Source organism: Cygnus olor, chromosome 3 (assembly GCF_009769625.2).
Source record: "Cygnus olor isolate bCygOlo1 chromosome 3, bCygOlo1.pri.v2, whole genome shotgun sequence".
Lineage (NCBI taxonomy): Eukaryota > Metazoa > Chordata > Aves > Anseriformes > Anatidae > Cygnus > Cygnus olor.
Window position 1 is genome coordinate 30,614,610 of NC_049171.1, and position 13,047 is coordinate 30,627,656.

Sequence of the window (13,047 nt, forward strand, 5' to 3'; positions counted from 1 at the left end):
GACCCTGATCAGACATGTACGTGTGTGTGATTTCTTTCCTTCTGAAGAGTTTCATCTTTGTTTCTTTCTTATTTCTTTTTTATTTTTTTTTCTCTTTTCATTTTTTGACTAGGCTGACATTCTTCTTTAGATGACTTCAGATAATAATCATAAGACTCCTGCTTTTCCTGATGCACTGAAGCCCGCAGCAATCTCTTTTCTGCTACTCCAAATTTTGTCCTACAGGTAACTTTGTAGGTTTTCCAAGACCTGTAGGCAGATCTACTCCTTGAAGAGAGCATGAAAGGAACCCAAGGGAACTCTCTCTCAACAGTTTGCAGCTAGAAATAGCTGGTTTATTACAACTTGGTCAGAAACTGTCCCTAGACCCTCAATTTTTAAGTCTCTTTATTTAGAATCCCTAAACTATATTTTGTCTACCAGAGTTTGGGAGTTAAATGGCTATAAAAATAGCATTTTTTTCTAGCTATTAGCTCCATTTCTAGATCTACAACTAGTCTGTGGGACTGGTGTGGGACTCAAAACCTGTATCAACTGTAAATAAGAGCTCAGGGTTATGTCCCTTACACGGAGTTATCTCTAGGCCTAGCAAGAATTATCTGATTTAAAAATTAATAACTCATTTATGTACTTCAGATACTGTCTTCTTTTCAGACTAATGTTCATGCATTTCCTGATTGCTATTGGCATTTGTCTAGAAGACTACCAGTAGTCTAGAAATCACATATAGTTATTTTTCTCTTCACAAGTATTTTACCATTTTTAATTAATTCTTGCTTTTTTAACAAACAACCCAGATCATGTCACAGAAAACCAATAAAACATTCCTAAATTCAGTTTTGCATGTACCTAGTTCATACAACCATAACATTTCATACCAATAATGATAATGGTCTTTGGGGTAATAAGAGAACAGCAGAGGGCAAGAACAACAAATTATTTTCTCCCAACTGGCACTTTTTCTCCTTGATTATTGCACTGTTACATCTTTTAATATTGGGCGTAATTTATTGTCATTGACTTTTAAAAGACATAGAGACAAATCTAAACTGACCTCAGCATGAATGAGGATTTAGTGAGATCATACTTTAAGCAGCTGTATTATTCCTATAATCTAAAGGATTAAATTGTATGGACGTAAAGGAGTCTAACAGACAGAACATGGAGATAGGAGCTAGAAAATCATAACTTATTATTCTAGGTCTGTCAGTCCTGTATGCTGCTCCCAAACACAAGAATGACTTCCTCTGGAGCCAGTGCTGCTCACATACGAGTTACACATGCACATTTAATTCCATTATTTCATTAGTTTTGATTTATGTGGGTGGAAGTGAAAGCATTGAGCCATTTGTAGGTGATGTTACTTTGATGCTCAGTATGAAAACCACAACATGACAGAATGAGACGTCTATTCTTTTGAATTTTTTGAATTGAAATGCACCACATAAAATAAGTAAATTATATGTAAGTGCTAACTGTGATTACCAATATAAGGGGCTGCATATTAGCTTTAATGACTTATTTTTTGATGCAATCTAGTACATAAAATATTGGATATTTTTGTCTGTTGGGAACTTGTAATGATTTTTAAAAATATATAAATTACATGGAAGAAAGAAGTGGGAACAGCTGTTCTATGGCCTAAACTCTATACATGTGCTGTCATGTGGCACCAAGCCCTTTTCCCAGAGGTAGATCTTGTGCACCCAGACTATCCTTTTGAGATGTTTTACATATGTTAGCGTGTGGGTATTTGTATAACCGCGTCTTGCATCAATGGGTTCTGCAATTATCCTGGGAAATAAACTGCTCTGACTGTAGATAGAACTACCTCAGGGCTCCAGAGTCAGTTCTGGCACAAAACACTCCAGTTCAGTCAAGCTTTGCAGAGCCCTTGCTGCAACATTTTCAAAATCTTCATTAAAACTAACAGAATGTTACTTTTGAAACCAAGGATTCCTTCAGTAGTTTTTAGTGGAGTTTACTACTTACATATCAAGCAAATAATGTTTTTTAAAACCAGAGTTGTATTTTCATCTGCCAAAAGTTGTTTCTAAAATATATTTTATTTTAATATTTTATATAATATTTTAGTTTTATTTAGTTTAGTTTATTTAGTTTTATATAATATTTTAGTTTTAAAAAATGCTTTATTTATGCTGAGATGTGAATGAATACCAAATTGAAGTAACCTGTCTTTGTGTAAAAAAAAAATAAATAAAATCAAATTCAAATATATCCCAAAAAATTAAAAAAAAAAAAAATATTCCACAGGATCAATACAGCATGTGTAGTCTCTTGTCTCTTGTGTTAGGTCTAAAACTAGGATTCTTTTTCAATGATCTCAGAATAGTAGCTTGTCAAGCTTATCTTTTCAGGCTACTCTAATGTAATATTAATACTAGAATGAGGCATATAATACATACTGTGTAACTTTTGTGGTTGACATAGTCAATGTTCTTTGGATTTTTTGAGAGGCGTTTATAATCCTACCTGCCCTATTCAGTCTTTGAAGTTAATTGTTAACTACTTAACTGAATGTGAAATATGTTTAATTTGTTTGTGTGGTGGTGGAGCCAAGACAGCTTAAAGACATAAGCGATACAAGTTTTGTAGATGATAGTAATAAATCTCCTAGGAGCTCTGAAGTTTGATGCTTCCATTTCAGAACGGAAAGATTGTACACCCAGAATCTGACAATTTTTCCCCAATACTGCAGTTATCTAAAACCATGTATTGCCTTCATCTACAAACACTGCCTTCATTCCTCAGTACTTACTGTGTTTCATTTTCAGCCTATAATGTATATTGGATAGCTGTGACTAGACATATCATTTTTTAGTTCTGATTCTGATTCCTGATTGGACAATCTGAATATATACTGTTAGGTCTGTAGTGAGCATAATTTAATTTATTGATTCAGAATTTGTTTACCATAAATATTCCATTATGCTTGCTTACAGTAGACTGTATTTGAGAACACTTCTTTTAGGTAACTAAATCATCAGAATATTTTCAGAGAGCCAACACACAAGAGGCAAAATCATATCTTGAAGCAAATTAAATTTTTATGTTTGAGAATATCTTTGTATAAAATATATTCTTGTAGCTACTTTACTGAGCTCCCTAGAGACCCCATTCTTTTCCAGCCTAGATCTCTTTTTTTTTCTAAGAGAGTAGAGCAGAAGCAATGGGAAAGAATTGTAGGATATTTATAGACAGATGTGCAAAGTGCACATAACTGCAGAGAGAATTCAAGAAAAAGGTTCATACCAGGAGCAAGATGATGAGATTCCAGTCTTAAACTTCTGTTAGGCAGCCACAATCCACATACCAGTTGTAGATCTCCAGTTGTTAAGAGAAAGTCTGTTTGCATGAAGTAGAACACCACTAACTGCAGAATTCTCCATGCCATTTTAGTTCATGTCCATAGGTCATTTTAAGTATGCGTTTACATAAGCTATGGTCAGAGTTCACATCTTAAGTAAGTAGTATTGCAAGCTTCACGGTTCCAAGTCCAGAGCTAAGCATCTTCCCTGAAAAATCTATACTTGCAATCTCCAGACATTCATATATCTTGACTATCAGCACCATTTCTTCAGATGGTGGACCATGATGACACAAGACAGGTAGTAGGTAACTACATCTCATGTTATACTGACAAACTGAAATTAATTACATTAAATGTATCTTGTGCAGCAGTCAGGGAATACACATTTTTCAAGGATCCTCATTATTGACATCTGTAAGGGAAACAGCCACAGTTCTCCGTAGAGTACATTTCCATTAATCATAATGGAGGTCAAAAGGTATGGATGGTTGTTAGTAACATTTGCAGGAGAAACATGTGAATGTTAAAAGAAGTGATTCAAGTCTGTGACATCAAGTAGGAATGTAGAAACAATGAGGATACTAAAAGCACTTACTTTGATACTTATTGATGAAAGACAGGTTTAACCTTCGACCTCTGAGGTTACCATTTCAGCAATGTCATTCCCAGCCTTCCCCTTAATTTGAGTATCAATGTCATATTGACTAGATTGTATTTTACATTGCTTTCTAATCTAATCGGAGAACTGGTCCAGAAGGTAGTTTGCCATGATTAAGGAGAAATCTCCATCACAGCTACAGAACAGCATTTTTAAAAGTTTTGGTTTGTTCTGTTCTTTGTTTGTTTTTGTTTACTTGCTTGTTTGTTTATTTAGATATGTATACTGCAAAAAAGCAAGTACAGTGAATGGTCTCAGAGTACTCTATCTTTTTTGAAGACCTGTAGAGCATCATTAGAATTACTTTCACTATTTCTAATGGATTCCACTTAAGTGCTGTTTTTCCTTTTTAAGAAGACTACATTATGGACTATTCTTAATTGTCATTTTTCACATATTCAATTGTCATTCACACAAAAGACAGATTGTGCCCATCTAATAAGTCTGCTCAAAGTTTCTGCGACTTTATATACATATATATATATATATATGTTGGCATTAGGTATTTGATCTAGTGTTGAGGAGGACAGAAATCTTGCATCTCTTCTATTCTTTAATATAGACTTCAGGATGAACTTTCCTAAAAGGTGGTGGACCAACTATGCATTTCTTAGCTCAAATCTGCAGTTGAACAGTTCATCTGCTTTTGCAGAATCATTGCATAGACAACACCGATCAAACAAGCCAACTATGTGTTCCTCTCTGAATCAGTGGGCCACAGAAGTAGGAAGGATGTGCCAGCAGATGACCTCAGATGTTTTTTCTTGGAGTTGATTATGCAGTAAGAGTCAAGGAGAACACTGCATTTTACCCTCAGTGTGTTATCTGAGTCTTTAAACCTATTAAATAAATCCCTGAAATGAGAATCTCAGAGACCTAGAAAAGTGTGCTTTTACTAAATCCAGTGAAAATATCTACTGGATTTTCAAAAACACTTTGCACATCCAGGTCCAACTGATTATTATTGATAATTTCTGGCTAAATGTCTTATGAGCTTTACTTCTTAAAATCCTGTGCATATATTTCCTGAAGAAAGGATTTCATTATTTCAATGATATTTCAATGATGTTCTTAGGTTAAAATATTTATTATAATTTTCCTTTTTTTTTTTTTTTTTTTTTTTTTTTGCACTAAGGTAATTCTGTTGATTAGAAAAGATTTGTTTATGCATCAAACTTGTTGGGGCCATTGGAATTAACATAGGAGTTCAGAATTTTTAAGAGGTTCTAGGTGCATTCTGGAAACCATTGCAATATTATGCCATGCACACACATCCCAGACTGAACTGGGTGGAATAGCGTGTTTGAAATTGTGTGTGATCGTTAGTCTGCCACTGCCAGTTAGGAAAAGTTATGCAATCTTGCAAACAGATTATGAAAACATCTTAGCTCGGAATAGGTCTATGGTTTTGAAAAAGACTTTCTAGACCACATCCTCAGCTGACAGAACTTGGCCTGGCTGGGTGGAACCAGGCCAGTTTACAGCAGGCAAGGCTCTCATCTGTTCTTCTTTCTCGTGAGTACATACAATTTAGCAGCTACTTATGATGTCTGTATAGGAACAGCCAGCTTTGTGGCACCACAAATTGTAAATATGCACTGTGCAAAATTCACATTCGGTGAAACTTCCTTCATTTTATTCTTTTGTAAAAACAAATTAGGAGACTTTAAGAACAGAAAAAGTACTCTTAAAAAGGCATGCAATATCATTTAACTTCAACTAGAAGCTCTACCATCCAAAAAAACACATTCAGTTTAACTGTGCTTAGTGAGTAGTTTTCAGTAGCTATTTAAAACACTGATTCTTGTTCCTTCTTTTTATACATCGGAATCTTATGCAGACTGTAACTTTCCTGTCATATATTCTTAGATAATTCAGCTCAAATTTGAATGAATGCCATCGTAATTTAGAAAGGATTAAGCAACCGTCTGTAGGAATGTCTGTGATAACTAGTTATAGGGCAAGGAAATAGATGTCCTTGTGGATCTTGTTTTCTACAATTACCCTTTTTATTTTTCAGTGTTTCTAGAACAAAAAAGAAAAAAGAATGAAGTTACTGAATTCAAAAATAGCTTAGAAAATTACAGTTTATCCTCAGTGATCTTACCTTAAATACATGCACAGGGCAATAAACATGCATGTACTATTCTGCATGTAATACCGAGGTAACTTGCTGCAGTGTTCAGAAAAAAGAGGTTTCTATTATAAAAATGCTATCATTCTAAAACAACTACTGCACTGACTAACCATATCAATAGGTAATTTAATTAAATCTATGACTAAAAAAATATACTTAATGCAGAATAAAATAGCATGAAATGTAAAAAAAAAAAAAAAAGGAATGAAAAAATATCTTTATGATACTATGATTTAAATATTTAAAGGTTACACATGAATAAGTTATTATAGCAGAAACATTAAAATGACAAGAATACTACACAAGACTGCATTTAAGGTCTGTCATTAAAAAAAAAAAATTGATGATCTGTGTTCTCATTCTTTAATGTGTTACTTTCATTAATATGTTTAGAGAACAACAGGGTATATGATAGAGTAATATACTGCTGTATGTAGAGGATTTAAATGTTAAACTTGACAAAATAAATTCTCTTTATTAGTTTTATTATCTTTGTTTGGATACAGACATTTTGGGATGGATTGCTATGGAAATGAATGTGAAGAATCTGAACTGCAGAGTGTCTTCTGCATAGGGGCAATGACAATTATAAAAAATGTGTCAGATTTACTAGGGATATTAATGGGTAGGTCTGCACTCTGAGATTTCATTCCCCACCACCACCACCACCACCCCTTCTGTTTCCTTCTTTGCTTATTTATAATTTAATGTGAAAACACGCTATCTGCTGTGGTGACATTCTGCATTCATTTTGAACATGTATGAGTCACTTCATTAGATTCACATGTTCATTTTATCCTGCCTAGTTTTAAGATAATGAGTAATTGGGCCCAGGAATGCCAGGAGTAGAACTTCCACTGTTTTAACATTCTGTGTACATACACAGTGAATAAATATTACATCCTTATGATATCATTCACTGACCAAATTTGTAGCCATGGAAAAGCAGGTTCAGATTCCAGAGAAGATGAGAAGATAATGGCTGGTCAAGGGAGAGGTTGCAGAGATGTGCAGTAAGGCAGTGGATGAGATTGCCATGAGAAAGTCTAGCTTTTCAGGCTTAGAGTCACAGTATATATTTTAATGCAGTAATATTCGATTTCTTATGTCATTACAAATGGCAGCATGAGTGTTAATCCAACATTACTTCCTAGGAGCAAACAGTTGTCCCTAGAGACAAACACAGGCTAATTACCTGTGTACAATATGTTGACTGGTTAGAATACATAATAATTTTTCCTAAGTTTTGAAAGATGAAAGAACGCATATGTATATTTATTAGTCTATGTATGTGTGCAAGATAGAAGAAATCTTGCATCTAATTTCTTACAAATGTTAGCCTTTTACTTGAAAAAAAACATGAATGTATTTTATAAATAATAATATTAATAATAAACTTTATTAATACAAATATTATTCCCTTTCATATTTCCTCTACTGTTGAAATCCTTTTTATATTTTCATGAACAATAGGATATCTTTCTCACTGTGTTCATGAGTTCAGCTCAGTTCAGATTTAATTTTACTCTAGTGAAATTATTTCATTCAGTTTGAAACTGATCAAAGCTCTTCTCTTCTGCTCTGGAGAGTCAAAAGAGGACTTTTTTATGGAGCCAGGATCTACGTAGGAAGTAGGCAAAGATTGTTTTAAGAATGTTTTTCACATTTCCTCAGAAAAGGTTCCCATGGAAATCTAACTCAACTAATAGCTATGTTACAATTTTGGCAACTTGCCTGCCTGGTGAGGAACTATCATTTTAAGGTGTTCCAATAGGAAGTCATAGCCTAAGTCTGTCCTGCAGAGCGATGATATGCAGTAATGCCCTGAAGCTCTGTGTCTTGTCAGTGCTTCATTTTGGGGGTCTGGATGCCCTGCTCCAATGAAGCAGAGTTGGAGACAGGGTAGGAAGTGCTCATGGGATTTTATTCTCTTTTCTCATGTCGTTTGCTGTAAGGAAAACAACAGCAACTCATGTTTTGTTTCTTTCTTTATTTTTTTCCATTCTGACAGAAAAAGAAAAAATAATAATAATAATAAAGCAAACTAAACCTCCTCAGTCCTTTGACTGTAATGAAAATATTTGGCTTTTGTTATGGAAAGTAATTTTATAATCAAAAAGAAGTAGAAAATCCTGGCTTCTCAATCCAACACAAAATTGTGCTTGTAAATCAACACACATTCTGCCATCTAGTGACCAGAATAAATTGTGCTGACCAGCTGCAAGTACAAATGAGAAACCCCAAATACTGCTACTACTGAATATTGCATTAGTATCTCTGTGGGAGAAATTTTAGAATGGGCTACAAAGAAATTAAACATGCAGGAAACTTTTTCAAACACCTGGAAGTCTGCAATTAATTACATTTATTGAAATCAGTTAATAGTCCTGTCCAAAAAATAATTGAAACAAATGGTTCTTTATATATTTCTATAGCTCTCTTCTTTCTCTCTTTCCCGCCTGCACTCCCTCCTTCCCCTTCCTCTGGGATTTACATCAGCATTTTGCATAATTTCTGAGAAAAATATTTCTGCACTGGCATGGAGAGGATGCCATACAACTGCTACATGAGCAATCCAGACATTTTGCATTAATGCACATTCTGGCTACAGGGCCTTTAATATTTATTCCGTAGTCAAGACCAATTGAAAACATTCATTTCACTATTTACAGTTCAGGATAGGATAGGATAGTAGGAAGAACACTGCCAGAGTGCTGTGGGTGAGAAGAAAATTACTTTTTTGTGTAATGTCTTTTCTGGGGAATCAATTGCCTCTTCTTGCTGCTAAGGTTCTGGTCAGCCTTGAGGGTACTGCTCACCATCTCACTTTCCTCATGGGTCAGTAAAAGCTGAGGATGGTCAGCAGCTCTCAGAGTTTGCTTTACGTTTTACAAGCCTTGAAGAAATAACCCCAAAGGTCTCAGAATCACTTGGTTTTTAGTTCAGTGGTTCATGTCATCACCAACTATCATGCTGAAAAAGGCTATTTTAATTCTGGCGTGTTCTGTGCCATTAGAAACAACACAATTCACACTAGATGGTACACCTATAACCAGACCAATATGTTTACACTGTGAAGTTCCATTGAAATATGACATAAAAATAAGCATAAGGGCACAAACAACATTGTCTATATCATCATTTAATAGCTAAGATTTATATGTAATAACCTTACAACTATTATTAAACAGCCTAGGCATAAAATCTGCTTGACGTATACCTTAATTTTAATGATTTTTATGATCCATTTGTCAAAAAGCAAACATTAGCCATTGGTGAGTAAAGCCTTGCAAAGCTGGTATTTTTCTTTTGTATTGCTCAGTTTTCCTACTTTGCATTTTTATACTGTTAACAGATGTTTTTTCTTCTTTGTTCCTACAGAGAGCACATGGCACCTCTCTTCTCTCCTAAAAACCTACATTGGCTGCAAGATTTTAGCTTCTCCTTTAAAAACTAAAAAGGTTACTCAATAGGAATAAAAATTCCCATAACATAACATAAAAATAAAGGTAAAGCCAATGGGACTACAGATAAGAGTTGCTTTAAAAGATACTCAACTGTAAACTTTGCAATTCCAGAAAACATTGCTATATTTTTTTTAACTCCAAAAAAGCATGGAATTAGATAACATGTGTCAGAGTAACATATAAAATGAAATGATAAACCTTAGCCATATTAAGACATATGCATTGCTAAAATACTTTTGAGTATCTATCTATTGTGTACAGCTGAGGAGAGAAAGGGTATGCATCCTATTGCAGGAAATTATTTTTACTTTCATAGCCACCAGAGGACCACTGACAGCATAAATCACTGATAAATTACTTGATCAGATAACTAAACCACAGATTTTCTACCACAAATGCTTGGGATATGTTATGATTTGTTTTAATTTAGTCTGGTTAAAATAAACCATTCAAGGTTCCCCATAATGCTATGTGTTATTTACATGTAGGGTATTTCTGTATAAGTTTTATTCTGATGCAGGCAGATTATAGCATTAGCAGTGTACGGGAAAAAAAAAATAAAAATAAAAAAAAAATCATTTTCCAGTCCTAACTTACAGTCATATGGTGGGTTCTGGATCAGGCCACGTACCTGTCTGCTGATGAAAAGATTCATTGTCCCTCTTTATTTAATGCAACAACCTGGTTAATATCAACAGATTGCAGTTTGAGGTAAAAGCAGAAAATGACTGTCCTGTTTCATCCAAGGGAGTTAGGAGAGGCATCCCCCCAAATATTCAGTTTGGAAACTGAAAAACACCTTTTTTCTGGGTTAGAAAACTTTTTCAGCAGCAGGAACTAGGTAAGAAGAGTGAGAATGAGAACAATTCCTTTATTCATAACCTTACTTAAAATGCTGAATATTATATTCCAGACATCATGTCTTAGAATCATCCTGACCTGACCTTACATGACAACTCTATGGCAGAGCCTGTCTGAATAAGACGGTCCATCTCACCATTCCCATACAAATAGGTCTTACCATATCATTTAGTCATATTTCAGACTGACTTGGGCTAAAATGCTTTCCCAGCCCCGAAAGCATTGAATTATTTCTTCTTTGTGAAGTGTTAAGGGAAAACAAACTTGTAACGGGTTCATCTTCTACATTAGTTATTGAGACAGGCTCTGAAAATAAAGGAAAGTTTTATTCTATTTAGTATTTGTTGTAAACTACAACAGTCTCTTAAGTAAGATATTTCATTATAAAATGTTTCATAAAAATGCATTACTGTTGAGCTTTATAGATGAAACAATTTTTCAAGCACTGTTTGTACTTACACACAGAAGCTGGACACTTCTGATCCCATTATGAAAATATACTTGACCCTTATTTTTCTTTTCTTGAGGCCTGAATTTTAATGAGGCCTTTGAAGTCCTCACTCATACCAGTGCAGGACATTAGGGAAGTTTAGGCTAGACATCAGGAAGAGGTTCTTCACCGAAAGGGTGGCTGCACACTGGAACAGGCTTCCCCAGTGAAGTAGTCACTGCACCAAGCCTGTCTGAATTTAAGAAGAGATTGGACTGTGCACTTAGTCACATGGTCTAAACTTTTGGGCAGACCTGTGCGGTGCCATGAGTTGGACTTGATGATCCTTATGGGTCCCTTCCAACTCGGGATATTCTATGATTCTATGATTCTATGATTTCCTGTTACTGTTTTTGTTCTCATGTGGCATTTCATTAAACACTTTGGCTGAATATAAATATTGAGAGCGCTGCATGAGTCTGGTTACATTTTTTGACAAAAGTGATCAAGAAATGTTTTTATGTTTCTTATGAAACATATTTTATACGTTTATATATTTACTACATAAATATGTAATATGTTGGACGTAGGTTATGAAATGAAAAGTGCATCTCAAAGACCATCAACAACAGTTGAACTGATTTAAATGTTCAAATTAAAAATATGTTGTTGCCAAATGGGAAAATAAAAAAATTAGGGCATAATTAGTTCCTACATGAACAAGTCTCATTTTATTTGATATTCATGAGTAGCTTCATTGCTGTGAATGGACCTTTGCTGGGTATAAACCTGCCAACCGATCTCCCAGAGTTTCCTTTGCCTCTTCCCTTGGAGGGCTCAGTCCCATGGGACACTGCATGTGCCTGCATCCAGCACAGAGTGAGGCTAAAGCATGCACCACCTCCCTGTATGCCTCTGGAAAGCCTTCCTCTAGCAAAGATCTCCCACTATTGCACTCTTTTTGTAACCCAAATGATAAAAATGTCTTCTGCAAAAATGGTGCCAGACCACCTAAATTGCCTGACAAGCAGGCAGTGTTCAGACAACAAACTAAAAGCAAATACACCTTGCTTTCTCAGCCTTGTCAAGGGAAAAAAATATGTAAAGCCTCTTGTTCTTCACTATGTGGTTAAATTACAGTTTAAATGGTCATCCGTATGGCAGCTTGTAAAAATTGTTAAAATAACATTATAATCTCTATTTGCATTATAATATTAATTGAAAAACTTTTATTATAATAAGATAGTTCCAACAGAATAAAGATCTATCTTAAATTAGAGGAACTGTAGAATATATAATATATATTTTATAAAAATATATTAATAACATTTTATAACAAGTATATACATATATATACATACACATGCATATGTATGTAGGTATATATAATTGAATGTGTTTTACATGTGTTCCTGGGATGTATTTAAAAATGACCAATGCTTAATTCTGAAACTATATTTTGGTAACTAGCTTTTTTTTAAAAAAATGTTCTCTTTAGAATGCCAACTTCATTGCTGTTCTCAAATGAATAACTAAATTTGTATTTTATGTGGTGACATCAATGAATATTTTCACAATGAAGCACTAATTTATAGGAAAATATTAATAATTTGGCAAAAATGAAAAAATAATAACCTTTCTCTGCTGATTGACCCCTATAAATTATATTTGGCGTATATTATTTTTCTCTAATCAGAAATAAGATTTGTTGTTGATTTTAATGATTTATTAAAATAGTATGTCAATACTATTTATAGTATTAATTAATTATCTTAGATAATGTTTTATATCTTTTGAGGCAGGAAGGTAAGTTTTATTATCTTCACAATTTTACAAATTGGGGAGAATTTTGAATTTTGCATTTGCATTTGCCATGTAACCTTCCAGCAGAAGGGTATTTTTTAATGTTTCTATTCCTAGTGCTTCAGATGCCTTCTGCCTCATCAGCAACTTCATGTAGCTGTAGCTGAAGTAGTGTCAATGTTACCCCACAGTTCCAAGCTCATGATACTAAATTAGAGTTCCACCAGAAACTGAATATTTAGCACCAAGCTGTGGACAGTTGTGTGTGCTTGAGAGGACCAGAGGGAACTGTGCAGAAGAGTCAGTAACTCTTCTTTAAGTGCAAGGGACACTCAATTTTTCATCAAAGAAAGGAAAACG

The 13,047-nt window shown here is 34.3% G+C and overlaps 1 protein-coding gene across 1 annotated transcript in view; it reads left to right on the top strand.

Annotated features, from left to right (window-relative positions):
• ADGRB3 (adhesion G protein-coupled receptor B3) overlaps positions 1–13,047 on the top strand; it is a 458,698-nt gene that overhangs the window by 173,216 nt on the left and 272,435 nt on the right.